At 46.9% G+C, this 18664-nt stretch overlaps 1 protein-coding gene across 5 annotated transcripts in view; it reads left to right on the top strand.

Moving 5' to 3' along the window:
- The window catches only part of LOC144805647 (uncharacterized), a 435707-nt gene that overhangs the window by 236230 nt on the left and 180813 nt on the right, over positions 1-18664 (top strand). The window contains exon 2 of one of the 5 annotated variants that reach the window (XM_078672166.1): positions 11135-11253. The exons of 3 other annotated variants lie outside the window; for them this stretch is intronic. The gene's annotated coding sequence lies outside the window, so the exon portion shown is untranslated. Of the gene's footprint in view, positions 1-11134; positions 11254-18664 lie in introns of those variants that run through there. One more of the 5 variants, XR_013605561.1, reaches the window with a different exon arrangement.

Here is an 18664-nt window from a genome sequence, read left to right as displayed (position 1 = left end):
CGGATGTCCTCTCCTAATACCAAGCTGCAAACTTGCTGGTTCTTAACGAACGGTGGTACGGAGATAGGAATGACCCGGCTTATGCAGTTGAGCGGCAGATCATGGTCAGTCACTCTTTACATACGTTATTGTACTCCGCACCACGTCGGAAGGTCCTCTGCCCCCGGCTACACAGGTTGTGTTTCATATTTGGAGGCAGGCCCAGCGCAGGATGGGGTGGTGGAATGTTCTGACTAGAGAGACTCCTCTTTGGGGTAATGGACGCTTACCCCAGCTTTCTGCCCTGCAAGGCTTTAGGGGATGGTATTCCATTGGCACCTCAGTTCTGGGGGATGTGATGTCCGATGTAACGCTTAATTCATTTCAAGATCTGTGAGATGAGTACGCCATGCCACGTTCCCAGTTTTTTAGATACCTCCAGTTTCAGCACGCGCTGGCTCCTTGTTTGGAGGGCCTGGAATTCCTCCCCGACTTCAGCCCCATCGAGGCTACGGTCTTTATGGGGGAGCTGCCAGACCACAAGATTTCCCGCATATATCAGACACTGATCATTCACTGTTCCGCAACTTTACAGCAGCTAAAGACGGCTTGGGAGGAGGATATAGGGGACCTAGAGGAGGAGGAGTGGGCTGAGGCACAAGCGAGTCCGCGGGGGCGGCAATAGCCACGCGATTGCACCTGATTCAATTTAAATACTTACATCGGATGTACTTCACCAGGGGACGATTTCCCGTTCTTTCCTATCCGGAGGCGTACCCGCCAGGGCTGCCCCCTTTCCCCCTTCCTTTTTGCGCTCGATATGGAGCCATTGGCGGCCTGGGTGCGAATAGATGCTCAGCTTAAAGGGTTTCGATGGGCACCAGGACTTACAGATAAGATAGCATTATACACGGACGACGTGCTGTTCTTTCTTACAGACTTGGATAGATTGGGGCCGCGATTATTGCGTATTCCCCAGATTTTCGATGAGACCTCAGGGCTATATATGAATCCACATAAATCCACACTTTGGGTCCTGGGGGGTGGTTCTGGGGTGGGGAAATGGGCATCGGCCCTACAATTGGCGACAGGGGGGGATGAAGTACTTGGGGTCTTTTTTTGTCCGATGTCCCAGCGGTAGCCAGGGAGCGTAATTTGGCCCCGGTCTGGAATCGTACTAAAGAGGATCTCAAGGTGTGGTCTTCCATGCTCATGGGCGGATTTTTATGAGGTGGAGGCGCGGTTAGGGTGGCCCTGTGCACATACTTCCTATCTATGCACACAAGGGGACTAGCTACATCGGATGTCCTCTCCTAATACCAAGCTGCACACTTGCTGGTTCTTAACGAACAGTGGTACGGAGATAGGAATGACCCGGCTTATGCAGTTGAGCGGCAGATCATGGTCAGTCACTCTTTACATACGTTATTGTACTCCGCACCACGTCGGAAGGTCCTCTGCCCCCGGCTACACAGGTTGTGTTTCATATTTGGAGGCAGGCCCAGCGCAGGATGGGGTGGTGGAATGTTCTGACTAGAGAGACTCCTCTTTGGGGTAATGGACGCTTACCCCAGCTTTCTGCCCTGCAAGGCTTTAGGGGATGGTATTCCATTGGCACCTCAGTTCTGGGGGATGTGATGTCCGATGTAACGCTTAATTCATTTCAAGATCTGTGAGATGAGTACGCCATGCCACGTTCCCAGTTTTTTAGATACCTCCAGTTTCAGCACGCGCTGGCTCCTTGTTTGGAGGGCCTGCAATTCCTCCCCGACTTCAGCCCCATCGAGGCTACGGTCTTTATGGGGGAGCTGCCAGACCACAAGATTTCCCGCATATATCAGACACTGATCATTCACTGTTCCGCAACTTTACAGCAGCTAAAGACGGCTTGGGAGGAGTATATAGGGGACCTAGAGGAGGAGGAGTGGGCTGAGGCACAAGCGAGTCCGCGGGGGCGGCAATAGCCACGCGATTGCGCCTGATTCAATTTAAATACTTACATCGGATGTACTTCACCAGGGTGCAATTGTGGGGAGCAGGAATGATTGTGTCCCGAGTTTCTTCGATGTGGCTCAGAAGAGGGCACCTTTTTGCACACAGTCTGGAGCTGTCTTTCGTTACACAGGTTCTGGGGCGGGGTGTTTTCCTGCTATCAGAAGTGCTGGGTTGGGAGCTACCGCGCACGCCGTGTTTGGCGCTGTTACATGTCCTGGAGGGGGTAGGGGATAATAGATATAAGCGACACCTATTGTTGCTTGGTCTAACCTTGGCAAAGAGGGATATAGCGAGGGCGTGGAAGGCACCCCAGGCCCCGTCGCTGACCGCATGGAGAAATGGGTTAGATTTCTGCATGGGCCTTGAACAGCCGATCTTTACTCCCAGGGGGTGTCACCGTAAACATTATAAGATTTGGAAATGATGGGCAGATTACCAGGGACTAGACTTGGATCCGCCATTGGAACGAGATGGCCCTCCAACAGGTTAATGAGTGTGAAGAAGATGGGACCTTGCAGGGGGAGATGGGGGGGGTTTGTATGTGCTTCCAGTGTACTGCTATGTATTTCCGAGGGGGTGTGGGTGCGCCCGGGGTGAGGTGAGGCGGGGTGTTTTTGTTAGTTTCTTCAATATAAAAAGTCACTGTCATCTGCTACTGTGCATTGGATGTGTGCAGCTGTCTCCTGGGCTTCGGAGCTCTTCAATATGTGTGTAATATCATATTTCTTAAATATCGGTTTTAAAAACATAATTTGTACATCAAGAAACTTCAGGCAATTTAATAAAATATGTAACAAGTCACATGAGGTACCCACAGTGTAAATGCATCTTCCCGTCTTATCAATCATTGAGCTTTTTACCACATTATTTCCATAACACGTGTTCACCCCGATTCTTAACCTGAAAACCTCTCTTCGTAATTGACAATCAGGTAACCTATCAATGTAGGGAAAACATTGTTCATTTTTCCATGTGTCAATTATAAAGAGCACTGAGATCTTATTAGCAAGGTAATTTTGGTCCTGTGCCATATATATTTCCTTCCCCAACATTCTAAGTACTTTCTTATCAATACTAATCATATAGGTGATGGGGAACAGTTTAAACTTCATCATACCACATAGCTTCTTCATGATCGCCCTTGTCTCTCTTGCCCATTTTAATTCGCTATTCTATATTTCGTTTTTGCACCACTGTGATATTTTGGTGTTCTCACCTACTCCTAGGCGTTGCCAGAAGCGGAGTACGGCTATACCGGCTAGAATGCCCCATGAAGTCAGACCTAATGCAAGTCTTATGGCCTGGGCCATTGTTGACAAGGGGACTGTGAACAGTTTTTTTTTTTACATTTTTGCCTTCCTCGACATCCCAGCCCTCTTTGCCGCTCAAATATAACAGTTCTGCGCCATACAGATATTGCGGGGGTACCATGGGCTAGTAAGCTTTTAGCACTGGTCTATCTGACATTGCGCCGTAGGCTTTATTAAACAGTTTCAGGCCGCTAATCGATTCTGAAGTTCTCAATTTTGACGCCTCAAGGTGAGTATACCATTTCATACTTTTTTCAAGCCATATTCCCAAATATCTATATTCAGTTACCGTTTCTACTTTCTCTGACCTCATCCACCATGTGAACCCAGCTTTCCTCCGACCAAAGCTCAAGGCTTTAGTCTTGTCCATATTAATCACAAGATTTTTCTTGGTGCAGTAATCCTTAAATATATTTAGTTTCCTTTGCAAGCCAACTTCAGTCTGATCCATAATCACCAGATCGTCGGCATAAAGCAAACTGCTAGGAACAAGGAAAACAGCAGGGGGGCCAATACACATCCCTGCCGCAACCCATTTCCATTCTCAATCCTCCCAGATAAACTTCCATCTATATCTAAAATTATCTGGGCCCATTTCTTAGTATGGAGTATTTGAATCAGACTTGTTAGACCTGGCACCTTGGCGTGAGTCTCCTTCCGCTTTTTGCTGATGTGCCTCAGATGTCTTGCTGGTATTCGATGCTCAGGGCACTGCGCCACGGCCAATCCGTGCCGCAATGCAAGTGCTCCCAATGAAAAGTATATCCGTAATTGATATTCCACGATTGGCTTATTTGGTTTACTGTCAGTCCCCAGTAACGTGCATGAGGAGTGCCGGGGCTTGTAGATACAAATGCCGCTAGTGGGCTTGCAGCGCTGGTTGCGCCACCCACAGAAGCGGCCCTGTAACATGTGTCTCGGGTCCGCCACTGCAGACCCTGCGTACAGTCTGGTACTGCCACGCTGACTGAGCAAGTGCCCACACTTGCCAGTCCCTAAAACCTTCCCTAACCTTCATATCAGTCACCCCTATGGTAGGCCTACGGGCAGGGTGCATTGTAAGCATAAGGTAGGACAAGCCTAGAGTGCTGAATGTCCTAGTAATGAATTACCGCCCTTTTGGTTCTTCACTATTGAAGGGCTACCTGTTCTCTTAAGCCAAGATGGGCTGCTGGAACTATTACACGCCATAGTCCCGGCAGGCTCAGGGAACACGGTGTCATGTCGAGTTTAGTATGCCTGAACTCAGAATAATAAAATACTTCCTTTAGTAAGATTTATTTTAAAAGCCTGTGTTTGCAAACGCTACTTTTAGAAAGTTAGCCTTTGCTCGGCTAACTATTCAGCCCGCCTCTGCCAGGATGTGTATCTGTTGTCTGGTTTGTGTGAGTGACAGGGCTGGGGAATTCCCGGGGACAGTCTGGGCCTCCAGGTGGTGAATAGGGTGGTTACACCAGGATGGGTGGGCGGAGTAGTCCTTGACTCTAGATAGGGTTGTACTCCACCACCACAATGCTGGCTCCACCTCCTGCGGAGCGTCTGATGTCTCTGCCCTGCACCCTGAAAGAAGACCGCAGCTTCCTGTAAACAGAGTACTCAACAACCGGGTTGAACTAGGCTCAGGCCCCTTGGCCTGCAAAGACAAAAGAAATGCAGTATAAATATAGGAGCTCCGCTCCTTACAAATCAGATCCAGTTTTGACCACGACGAACCTCTGCCTGACTAAAAGGACCAAGAGAAGCTGAAGGAAGGAAACCAGTCTGTATCCTGTAAGACTGACCTGCAGTGGTGCCTTGCTGAGAACGGAGAGGAAAGGACCAGAGAGGACTTTGTAGACTTGTGCCTGAAACGATCTCCAAGGGCTTGATTGCGAGCTTGCCCCCTGAACTGAACCCCAGGACCATTGGGTTCTATTCTGCTTGTGCCCGTCTGCTGTTGGGCCTTGGTTTTTATTCCCTCGCCGGAGTTGTGACTCAGGTGCCTTCGCCCCTCCCATGGTCGTGACAGCTCGGAGCCTGGTCGCCCTGCTGCAGAGAGCCCCGCTCATCCCTGAGTCACTCTTCGCTTCAGTGCCGGGCCGCCCGCTCTCCTGTCACCTCGCCTGCTAACGGAGTGCGTTGTACGCCCCTCATCTTCTCCAGCCGGAATCTGCATAGAGCGCATGCCATAGCCTCGGACGATCCGTACGTCGTAACATACATGACTGTCTCGCTTTGCCCTCCTGCATACCAAGGCTCGTGCCGCACCTCAAGAAAGGCCTCCCCGTACAGTGGTACCGGAAGCCTGGTGCTGCACCCGTCTGCCTGAGAACGCGACGCCCCTCACAGATCCCCGAGTACGACCTGCCATGCTAAGAAGTTGTACGCCCCGCAGGCCTGAACGGCGCCTCGCCCCGTGAGCTGCATCCGACCCCGGATCGCCGCAACCCTCCACAGTCCTGCTCCCCCGCCTCGCTCCTCGAGGGGGCGCCGAGCCGGAGAGATCCTCTGGAGATCCGTCGGCCTCGTCCCGGGTCCGCCCTCACCAGTAGCCGCGCCTGAAACGCCTCGGACTTCCACAAGCAAGGTACCCTTGAACTCCGTCTCGAGTTCATTTCGGATCCAGGGTCCGCAACATTCTGTTTTCCCTGTCATCGTACCTTGCTGAACAACGAACATTTAAAGACTGAATTGCCTATTTAAATCTGGTGGCCCTCAAATCGCTAAATGTTATATGGTCTTGTGATAACTCTGCAGCTGAAGTATTTTACATAAAGTCTACGTATTTTTGATACAACCTTACGACTGGGGTCCATTTGTGGTGGGTCAGTGGGTTTACTGTGTATGATCATAAATGCTTAACTAACTATCGCCCTGAAGATTAGCCTTGTCTGCTCGTGCCACACTACCTAGAGGGTGAGCAGGGGTTATTCGAAGGAGTAGTTCCCTTGCCCTGACTAGAGGAGGCCCCTGCTTGTCGCAAGTACGCACTTGTGCCAACCAGAGACCCCCGAGTCTAACAAGACTTAACAATTCTTTTGGGATACAGTAGCTAGTTAAGGCTTCCCACAACAGCTCCCGGTCTGCGCGGGAGTCCACAAAATAGCATAATAAACTTCCCTGCGTTTCAATCGACTTCCGCGCTATTGCCCATAGAGCGAAGCAATGGTCAATTGTGGAGTGGCCTGCTTTAAACCCCCCTGTTCTGGGCGTATAATCTGATTATCTGGGCCTGCAGTGCGGGTAAGCTCCAAACTTGCTATAATTTTCTTTATATAGCTTGAGGTAAAGTCTTCTTTTATGTCAACCCTCAGCTGTGGCCAAACTGGCTTCCTTGACTCTTCTTGTATAGGCCATTTCCCATATATTTCTCCCAGGTAGCCCACCCATTCATCTTCAGGGACCATACAGTCTAGAGAACCTGCTTTTCTACCCACACTTTCTTGGACTAATTTCCAAAATCCTTTGACATCTCTAGTTTCAATTACCTCCAACATATTTGCCCAGCACTTATCTTTACAGGTTCTTTTTTTGTTCCGAATTAGTGTTTTGTATGTTGACCTTAGTAACTGGAGGGACAGAGATAATTCCACATTAAACCTGACCCTTAATCTTCTCGCCTTCTGCCTGATCTGTGCCTTGGCTACCCGGCATTCATCGTCAAACCAGGTGTTCAAATAAACACTATGTCTCCCAGGCCCTGCCTTTCTTAATTTAATTTTTTTCTTTAAGGTGTCCACCAGCTTGCCTATGGTGGATTCACACCAGGCAATTCCATTTCTTAATTGAATTTCTTCTACAGGAATAGCCTGCTGGGTTTGCTTTAATTTCTCGATATATTCCTCTGTTATACTAGTTGTCAACCGTTTTGCATAATCCACATGTACCTGCAAAACCCTTTCTCTATTTTTGCTTCTTGATAGATGTAATTCTGCCCTCAATGGATAATGGTCGCTACCTTTCATTTTCACCACCTCAAAATTTCTAATAAGCCCAAAGCACCAGGCCTGACAAAACACATAATCTATTGGGCAGAGTTGCAGGCCCCTCAAAAAAGTGCGTCCTGCTGGCCGATCTGGCTGCATTCTCCCATTTACGCACACCATGCCCAGTGAACCCATCAGCTGAGTAAAAGTCGCATCCTTTGGCGAGATCTCTCCTCTAGGGAAAATGGCTACTTCGATATTATAAGAGTCTAAAAATTCCTTGTGCCAATTATCCACCCTTTGGGGTCTAATGTATGATTAAAATCACTGAACACCAATAATATATCCTTCTGATACTTTATGCTAACAGACCCTATATCGTCTTTCAGTTTTCCTAAATTCACCTTCTATTCATTGTCCTTTCCCTTCTGTATATAAACGTTTATAATCTATATTCCATCAAAGCAGGGATCCGACTTCTGCAGTAGGACCCTACAGCCTAATGCCCAATCACAATGTAGTTTCAAATTCTGAACCTTCCTAGCTATCTGTGTGGAAATCAGCGTTAGTTGGCCCCCCAATGGCCTCCCCAGAGTATTTTTCTTTGCTGCTTTAGAGTGTTGGGCGAAACCTTCTGTAACTAGGGTTGCTCGGGTATCGCCACACAGCCAAGTCTCCTGCAGGCAGACAATATCATTACTCTTAATGAATTTATCAAAATTATTCTGAGTCGATATTTTCTTGTAGCCATTTATATTCCATGATAGAACTAATAGGCTGTGTGACGACCCATGCTCCTAGTCGATTTCACTCAGGAACCCCTCCTCTTCTTACTCCCTAAATTCTGGGGATGCTAGGACATTAAACCTATTTCCAGCAAATATATCTGTGTTGTATCTTGCAAATTTGTTTTCAGTTATAGGTATTGCAAGATCCTCCTTCTTATTCCAACTTGAGTTGATTAACCTTATCTGCCGTAACCCTAGTCCAGCATGATTCGTAAGGAAGTGCTGCCCCTGGAATTCCTCCCTTCTTACCACTCTAATCCCCTTCTTTTGCAGCTTATTTTTGGCATTTTCTGCAGCGGCTTTCACCAAGGCAGAGTAGAAGAGGAGCTGGGTCACATCACCCCCTTTGCTATTTGTAACAAACCCTACTTTTCTAAGGTCCTCTGTGCCAATGCTGCCGAGACTTGCACATTTTGACATGGAGAATATAAGTTGTGATCGATTTAGTGGGTTTAATTTCCTGGCTTTTTTCCCGCCTTTGTCCTGGCCGGAAGGTTCTAGGAAACCCCATAAGTCGGGGGTACAATCTTGCCTTACGCCGTGGATGTCTCCCATTAATCTAGCTTCCCTTCTCTTTGTTGGAATGTCTCCCTAATCTTTTTCTTTGGTGGTCTTACTACGTCTAGGATTTCCAGGTCCCAATTGTGTAGTTATCCTCAATTCTGTACCTTTCTCCTCTTTCTCCTTTTTCCGTTTCGTTGTTGGTGCCAGACTACTTTTAGTGATCTTTGATCTTTCTAGCCTATTCCAAGGTTCTTCTCGTTCGGCTATCAGCTTTGCTATACTCCTTTGATCTTTGCGTTAATTCCCTCTCTTGACATTCTTGTTTCTTCCTTTCTCCTTTCACTCTTCTCACCTTCCTTACATGATGTCTTAGTTGTTGTCTTATTCTAAGGGCGACCTCCTCTTCCCCTTTGAGCTCGGGAATCCACTCATGTAATATCTCCTTTCACCCCATTTCCTCACAATCATTGGCTCCTCTTTCTTTAGCTTGGGAGCCCTTAACAAAGCAACCTCTTCATCCTTACCGCCTACCCCCTCCTGTTCCCCACCAATCGGTCTAACTAATGCCGGCATTAACCCTCTGATTTGTGACAACTCGCCCAACATTGCTTTCGACGGCTCCCCCTGGAACATTCTTGGCGAAGAGGACAGCCGTGGATTCAAAGAAACCCCAGAGATGTTAAATATGGCCTGGTTTGGAGAGGCTAGACCAACCTCGCCCATGGACTCAGAGGTTGGGTAGGCCTCGGCACTTGAGTCCTTTTCCGTCACATCCTTCCCCTTGAAATGTCTTCCCAAAAAGTCTTTGATTGAGTTAGACACTGATGAACCACCTTTTGCTATTTTTGGTTTTGCTGATTGCAGTGTTAGTGTAAAGGATTGTACATTCCTTGCTACTTGTTTTTTCCTTCCAGTTGGCTCACTCATCGCCCCTTTAGATTTACCTACTCCGCTCCCTTCACCTGCCACTGGAATGTTCATCTCATTCTTTTTCCCGTTTTATAGTCTTACGGGTTATTGCTTGGGACGGTGCCATCTTTTAGATTTCCTTCTTCATTACTCGCACTCTGGTCTCAGGTCACCAATCCTATAGCCTGTTTTAAATGCTGCTTCCCTATTCCAATCCTCCTCTGGGATTAGATCACGAGGCCCCTTTTGCCAATACCAATTCAATAACCTGTACCCATGTGACTAGCGCCGTCGCTTTAGGGTTAGTTTTAGTGTCCTTGATTATTAGGAAAAACAATTACAGCCCTTTCATATTTTAAACCTATGTAGGGCAACTGCTCCTCAATTACCTCTGTTTCACGGTTTGCCGCTGTGCACTCTGCTCTTCCAGCCCCCTGCGACCGTTGTCTAATTGTCTGCCCAGGTGCTGTTACCAACTCTAACTCAGCTGGTGCCTACAGACTTCTTAGATTATGTTGGAAGTAACCTGCAATATAGTGGCAGGCAGCACCCTGCCAACAAGTAGGATTTCTCATAGTATTTTATTTCCTGGCACATTAATGGTGATAGTCTTTTAACTGGCAGAAGAACAACACAGACCGTACATTTTCCTGGGTTTGTCTTTAAAATGAGGTACACATTAGGAATGGCATTTCGTTCTGCTGGAATAATAACACAAGTTATCTTGCACTCTGCTATGATGTTGCATAGATTGTTGGCTGCAATGCATTCCATGTTTCATTCAAACGTGCTTTCTACAGGGCGCATACATGATTTACTGCTGTAGAGAAATAATGCTCCTGTGTACTGTGGCAGAGTCAGAAATATTGAAAAACTTCATGATTTCTCTTTCAGCATTTCCTAGTATAATCTTTCACTCTTTGACCCATACATTTAGCAGAAACATGACTTAGTACCCATAAAATAGTTGTGATGGGGAACATCCATGTGGGATTAGGATTGGCTCGACCAGAGTGCTTGCTGACTTGGAGGAGTATGGAGTTGACCACCTTGCCTGGTCATTTGCCCTGATAGCTGGTCAACAGTTTGAGGAGGAGGAGGTGAAGAGCTGGCTAAGTGTGCCATGAGGCTGGCAGTTCAGTACATCTCTGAGAAGTGAGCTTTGAGTCGATGTAGTGTTCCTCTTACACCACGTGCAATTCATCCTCTCCAAAGCCTCAGGAATTCCTGGGTGTGAAGGGCGGCTGATTCTGATTGGGTGCTTGATAGTTTTCCAGAAACTCATGTTCTTGATTGTTCATGTTTGTCAGTAGTTAAATAAACACGTCCAGGGGTCTTATCTCTTCAGTTGACACAAGCTGCAATAAAAGTTTCTTTCCCATTGCAAAAAAATATGAACGGCTGATGAGCCTCTGTCTGTCAAAGAATGGAAGGGCTGGGGAACTGTCAGTCATCTCACTGCTAAGCAGAGCAGTGTCCTGCTTCACCCTCACTCAGGCCTCTGATTTTAACTAACATCGCTTAGAACACTGGGACTTTAGAACCCATCCTTTTAATGAGAAAAACAAAACTACAAGTCCCATAAGCAATACTGGTGAAAGGTGTCACGCATGACCTGGGGCAACATCCAATTCAGCGCATCCAGTTCCATTTTTTAAGTATTTGAGACAATATTGAATTTATAACCTTTGTTTTTTATGGTCATGAGTCACCAAAATACTAAAAACGTGTCTTTTATTTTCAGGGTCAATTAAGTAATGGTCACCAGCTTGGAAGCTCTGTTAAATCTTCAGTATTTGCCATTGATCTCCACATGTGGCTGGTTTGGGTCTGCTCCTGCATCGTTCCTGATAACTCGCACAGGTAAGGAGTTCGTAGCAGCAACATGATAACCCCATACTCGTCTGTAAGAAGTGCGCTCGGAGGCAGGTATCCGATCATTTTTGTGAAACAAGCTAGCGCCAATATCTGCTATGTACATTTGTTAAAATAAAACACAATCAAATCCCAGTTTACTGTTCCGGAGGTTCAGTCAGAGAGTCATTATCTGTAACTGAATGCAGTCACCCTAGAAAGCATGTGCTTTTAAGACAAGTTGCGTTCACTCACCTGAAGGTGACATGCTTCATCATTGGGCTATACTCCTCACCAGGCCGGCGCTACAATGCCTGGCGGGCACCACCAGAGCGCACTTTGTCGGAGATCTTTTATAAAGTATGCTGGATGAGCATAGTAGGACAGAGGATGTTGTGTCATAAGATGTGAGATTGGTGAAGTCTGAATATAAGATCAATTATCGAACAGTTGCTACAATATAGTTCATGTGATCTTCCAGGTCCATGTTGAGATTAAAAACAGTGGCAGAGAAATTGAGGAACTAATGGCCCCTATCACTGTGTGAAAGTGGCGATCACCTATGGACCTGCTGGTAAGCTGGGGTCTATACTTGAGGTCAACGTTTTTCATGCCTTGTGTAGTCATGGAGCAATCTGTTGGCATTTCATCAGGACCAAATATGGGAAAATGGGTAAATGTGGCCTAATCTTCTCCACAGCCTGAGGAGCTCTGTATCTCAAAGCCCTGCACCGTGCGTAGGTGATAAGGTGCCTATTAACATCTTACTACCACAGGTGAGCACTGTCTAACAGAGGGCACTAGATACGGTAACCCTTCTAAAATTCGGGACATACTGACTCATCCAATAGCGAGGACGCCGCATCAGAGGGCAACTGGTTTGAAATGTACATGCTTCCTAGGGTGCCTGCGTTCAGTTAGAGATAATGTCTCTGGAACTGAACCTCCAGAACAGTATACTCTGAGCTGATTCATATGAAGAATGTGTATACTGGACTGTCATTTTCCTCGTCATCTCTTGTGATATGTACAATAAAACACAACACACCTGGAGGCCAACAAGTCTATCATACATTTAATGCAAAAATAGCAAAAGGCCAAGCAAACTAACAAGTGACAATTGTCTTTGCAATGGACGAGAGCATCCACTCTAAAGCAAGTTGGAGTATATAATGCTAAGGGTACACAAAGTATTTTTATATACTTTTCTCCTAATACAAGTCAATGAAACATGAACACGTGATAGAAACAGTTACTGAAACGACACTAATGAGTAGGAGGCAGGATCTTCTCTCGAGAGGAATGTGAGGAGTCCGTAAGGTGCAGATAAAAGATACACAGACAAGCTGCAGAATTCACTGTTTCTGGAAATAACACTTCTGTTTGTCAATGTTCAAGTTACTGCAAGATGCAGGAAAGTGTGCAGATGGACATCACTAAATAAAATGGTTCTGGGCCCTAATAGAATCATGTAACTTTGCAGGCATATTAAGGCGAACAGACACATCAAATTAATAGAAGAATATTGTAATTTGGTAATGTAATATATCAATGCACGCTGTGGCATTTATGTGTACCCAATTATCTGTATTAAAGAAACCAGCATATCCAGTTATGCTTTGTCAATTCCTTCTTCCTAGAGGCCACCACTGCTGCTTGCCAGCTGTATTCAGCAGTGCCTCCTGTGACCTGGAATCCTGCATTTAATCAATACCAAAGGTTGTCAATGCTTCTAGCCAACTCCGGTCACTGGTGCCACTCGCACCCCACCACCCTTGGGCCTGTTATTCTTTTAGCTAGCTCAAGTCAGTAGTGGCCCCTTGGACCTGTATGTAAGCCTACTAGCCAGCTCCTGTTAGTACTGGCCCCCTGGGACCTGTTATCATTCTAGCCAACTTGAGTCATTAGTAGCGCCTTGGGACTAGTGATCATACTAACCAGCTTCAGTCAGTATTGGCTCCCTGAGACCTATTATCCTGCTAGGTAACTCCAGTCAGTAGTGACCCCTGTACCTTAAATCCTGCAAATATTCAAAACCAGAGGTCAACTCTACTGCCAACCAGTTCCAGTCAATATCGACATGTATTGTTACCCTGCCTGTAATGAATACCAGAGGCTAGCGTTGTTGCTAGCCAACTCCAGTCACCAGTGTCCGTCACATATTATCCTCAATTGGATCAATGCCCAAGGCCTGTGCAGCTGCTAACCTGCTAGTCAGTAGTGACCTCCCAGACCTGTTATTCTGCATATAATCAGCAAGGCTTTGGCCCTAATAACACTCACCCCAGTAAACAACCATTACGACGCTGTCTTAACACCGCAGTACCATTACAACCGGATTTTAGAACGCAAGTCGTTGCCACGACTTGCACTGGAGGGCGATCTAGACTAAGGAATAGTGTGATTTACTATACCAACACCTTCCCTACTGTACGTAGGCTGGAGTTGGAATAGTAAATCATACTATTCCTAAGTCCAGCACCCTACAGCGCAAGTCGTGGTAACGATTTGCGTTGTAAAAGCTGCGTTGTGATGGTACTGCAGTGTTATGTACTGCATTGTACCATCATACATCCCTCACCCCACATCCTTATGGTATATTAGCAATGTCATTTATTTACATCATACGGTAGGTACCGCTCTATTTCACACAATCCCAAAAAGAAAATCAAAATTTGCCTAACCATTCAGCACTCCACCTTGTCAAAAATGACCAAATCACACCAATCCCTATAGCCTACCACATCACATGGCACACTCAGCCAAAAGATGACAAGATACCATGGCAGGGATTTGGGGCCATTACTCCTCTGTTCGAGGCATGTGTGCTGTAGATGCACATGCTTTGCATACTCCTGCCATCTTGTGTTGGGTCCGGATGTTTGCAAGTTGTTTTTCTTTGAAGAAGTCTTTCCATTCACGAGGTAAGGTGACTCCACCTTTCGGTGATAGTGCGCATGGGCATCGACTCCATTGTTAGATTGTTTTTTACCCCAAACGGATTCGGATGTGTATTGCTGCGCTCCGAAACCGCTCTTTGGGTTCCCCTCAGTGCACTGTCCACTCTACCCTCAACGGTATTGTTTCAGTACCCGTTTCCGTGTTCTCCCGCATTTCAAATAGATCGACAAACTCTCCATTTTCAATAGAAACCCTCGTGGGGCAACCGTCGGGCCTTACTGCGTAGGGCCAGCCATCTGAAAATGGAACGAACTCCATTCCATTTCTGTCCTGGGTACCACGCCAAGTACCCTCGCAGCAACCTACATCAAGTTTGTAACTTGTGCCTCTCTCCAGCTCACAAGGAGGAAGACTGCGACGCTTGTACGTCGTTTCAGTCCAAGAGGCTCTACCCGATCATCAGGCTCGATGACGAGAGAGGCAGCGTCAAAGCATTCAACACACTCTGGATATCTTCTGGGAAAAATCTGACCAAGACGAGATCGAAGCATCCGCCGTAGAAGAAAAGGCTCATCTCTATGCCAGAGCGCAATCGTTGCGGCATGCTGGGGCAGCCATGTGATTGCAATTCTACGTCATGCCAGTACCATAGGCGAATGACCAAATGTATAGGTTATCTTGCGCCCTTCTGGCATCTAAAGAGGCCTAATAAACACCATTTGGGTGTCAGCTCAATACTTAGTTGTGTGGCATGCACCATTTCTTCGACAGCTAGTTGCCAGAAGGAGTGTATTGCATCGCAGGATCATGGTTAATGTAAGAAATCAGCCCCCACATTGTTGCAGCGCAAGCATATATCTGGGCAAGACCCGACCATTCTATGAAGGTGTTGTGGCGTTAAGTAGGTTCTTTGCAGAAAATTATAATGTATCAGTCGAAAATAGGCATTACTAGAAACCATACGTATTAGTTCACAGGCCCGCGGCCAGTCTTGATCTTCCATTGGAATGTCAAAGTCTTAATTCCAGGACTCTCGGGCCCGTGCGTAGTGCCTACTGTATCTGATCGCATTGTTCTGTAAAGATGCATAATTAGGTGTCTACACGCACCATAGGTTAGCAGTATCTCAGGGGTTTGAGTATGCGGCGGAGCTGTCACATAGCATGGCCAGGTGTGCTTAGTTGTGTCTGCCGAGCCCGCATGTTGTAAAAATTGCCCCTGGCTTAGACCAAACTCTTTGAGGGCATGTTCAAAGGAGATAAGTCTCATCTGGGTACAATTCACCCTATTGCTCGCATCCCCCTCCCTCCATGCCTGGAAGGACATACTGAGTGCCATCTGCCTGATTGGTTTTAATGTCCAGATTTGCAGCTCCCTATGGATGGAATGGTGCGCGCTTAAGTACTCTCACTACAAACCATTGCCATACTCTGGCCGCCTGTCGCACAATATATGGAGTATCTCTCGGTGTTCCTGATTCCTCCATTAACAGCTCTAGAAGACAACCAGCTTCCATCATTCCCACCAAGAGCCGCATTTCCCAACTAGGGTCTGTGTTGAACCATCGAGCTGCGTGTTGCAATTGAACGGCATAATATTAGGAGTCCAAATGTGGGTCCTCCAATACCCCGCTGCATAAAACCTGGTCAGTGTGGCCAAAACCACTCTGCTATGTGTAATGGCTGTGTTGAAAGATTTAACAAGACCATGAAGGGCATGATCGGTAGACTTCCTCAAAAACTCAAAAGAAGATGGGATGTCTCACTTCCATGCCTGCTTTTTGCCTATTGGGAAGGGCCACAGAAGGGAGTGGGGTCCTCCTTATTTTAGCTTCTGTTTGGGTTTCCTGTTGGGACCACTGTGCCTTGTGAAGGGGGGATTGGAGAAACCTCTTGGTGAACCTTAGCAAGAGATAGTGGACTATGTGCTTGGCTTTTGCTCCAGGATGTATGAGTACGTGGAAAAAGCAAGCAAAAACGTTGCGGCCAGCCTAGAGCTCCAGAAGCTCTGGTAATGCTAAAAGGCTGCTATGGTTGAGTTCCAGCCGGGGCAGATGGTATGGGTTTTTGGGCCTGTGGCTCCTAGGGCTCTGCAAGGTAAGTGGAGTGGACCCTACCCTGTCCTAGAAAGAAAAGGGGCGGTCACCTACCTGGTAGATTCTGGCTCTGACAGGAGTCATAAGAGGGTCAACCATGTCAACCGCCTTACACCCTACTATGACATGGCAGATGTGACCATGCTCATGGTTACAGATGAGGATCAGGAAGCAAAGAGTGAACCTGCCCCTGACCTGTACAGCAATCCAAAAGAGGGGTCAGTGGAAGGTGTGGTCTTTTCAGACACCCTACCTGCCCATCAGGAGGCTGATTGCAGGCAAATCCTAAATCAGTTTAATGAGCTCTTCTTTTTGACCTCTCCCCAGACTAGCTGGTGTGTCCATGATGTAGACGCTGATGAAAGACTACCTTTCGAGAATAAAACATACAGGCAGACTGAACATGTGAAAGAGAGCATCAAAGCTGAAGTAAGCATGATACTGGAATTGGGAGTTCTAAAGCCTTCTGAGAGCCCCTGGACCTGCCCAGTTGTCTTAATCCCCAAGCCTCATAGCCAGGATGGTAAGAAAGAAATGAGGTTTTGTGAGGACTATTGGGGCGTGAATGCTGTGACCAAAAGCGATGCATACCAAACTCCATGGGCAGATGAACTTATTGACAAGTTGGGAGCAGCCAAGTATTTGAATATGTTTGATCTCACATCAGAGTACTGGCATATAGGTCTGACTCCAGGAGCAAAAGAAATATCTGCATTTTCAACCCCAGATGGGTATTATCAGTTCACTGTAATGCCCTTTGGTTTGAAAAATGCACCTGCCACTTTTCAAAGGTTGGTGAACTAACCCTTGCTGGATTGGAATCGTTGGGTGCAGCATATCTACACAATATTGCTGTTTTTAGCTCCACCTGACAGGATCACCTGATCCACCTTAGGAAAGTACTGGAGGCTTTGAGAAGTGCAGGCCTCATTATCAAGGCATGCACGTGCCAGATAGGGCAGGGAAAGGTTACATACTTGGGTCACCTTGTGAGTAGAGGCCAGGTTCAACCCTTACAACCCAAGTTCTCTTCCAGGGGATCCTCATCAATAGTCATAATCACTGAATATTCCCGCCCACGTGCGGGGATCCCGGAAAAAATATATATGTAAATCACATATAACTAGCTCCACATATATGTATGCACATATATCATTTTTTCTCACACCAATGCAGCCCCAAAACTGAGGCTAAACAATGTAATTACTCAGTCATGTACTGAATTAGCAAGTAAATAAAAACACATTAGGTCAAATGGACCTTGAACTCTGTGTTTTAATGAGCAGAATACTCGTAAATCATGAAAATTGCTAATAAATAGACATTGTTAGCCCATAGGCTGCATTGTAAAGCAAAAGCATAGAAAATGAAACCATTTTCAACAAATAAAACTGTCACCATGCTTTTAAGGCAGCTATGACCCCTGGCTTCCCATCATGCCTCAGGGGTGACAGTTAGGACAGTTGTTCTTTCCGGCTCCTTCAGTCAGGACCTTGGTTTAACAGCTCCTCCCTTTTTTGACTTTCTGTCAAAAAATACTAGTGATTTTCCTCAATTTTTACTTTCACTCGACATCTTTTAGGCTTAGAGTGTTAGTGCTGCTTTTTTTGACTTTCAAAAAAGGAATATTTTTGTCAAAATGCCTTCTCTTTTTAACACCTGCCCTTCCTGTGGGAAGAAGAAGGCTAGGACTGATACACACCCTGTGTGTATCCTCTGTCTCCCTGAGACACACTCTGCAGACACTTGTGAACACTGCAAGAATCTTTCTAGGAGAAACCTCAAGGATAGAGAGAGGATAAGGATCTATGGCCTCTCTGAAAGAGGTAGGTCTCCTAAGGGACAGAAAAAACGAAGGACGCGATCGACGTCGAGAGAAGTACCGACTTGTTCACCTTCGGCGTCGAGGTTTCCAGCGGCGACGAAGACGACGTCGAAGACGAGTCATCTTCCTTCGACGATGAAGACTTCCGCATCGAGATCCAAGGTACCTCCGCTGACTGCAACTGGGCGACATTCGGCGTCGAGGGAGAGGTCTCCGTTGACGCATAGGAGCTCAATGTAGAGACAGCTGTCGTTGACACAGCATCACAGGACTTCGACGGCGAAGCTTCCTTTGTCGACGCCTAGTCATAAGCGTTCGACGTCGAGGCACACTCCGACGTCCCACCACCAGCGCTTGATTTCGAGACACACTCTGTCGTCGCCTCACCACCGGCGCTCGACTTCGAGACACACTCCGTCGACGCATCATCACCGGCACTCGACGTCGAGGCAGTCTCCGTCAACGCCGCACCACCGGTGCTCGACGTCGAAGCATCCTCCGTCGTCATCAAAGCGTCGACTCTCAACGTCGAGTCGTATGTCGTCGACTTCTCAAAACGAAGTCCGATGTCGAGGCAAATCTCTCCATCTGAATCCACA

This window comes from Lissotriton helveticus, assembly GCF_964261635.1.
Source record: "Lissotriton helveticus chromosome 1_1 unlocalized genomic scaffold, aLisHel1.1 SUPER_1_unloc_17, whole genome shotgun sequence".
In the NCBI taxonomy this organism is placed as follows: domain Eukaryota; kingdom Metazoa; phylum Chordata; class Amphibia; order Caudata; family Salamandridae; genus Lissotriton; species Lissotriton helveticus.
Note: the sequence above shows the minus strand (reverse complement) of the source record. Positions and strands in the feature narration are given on the sequence as shown.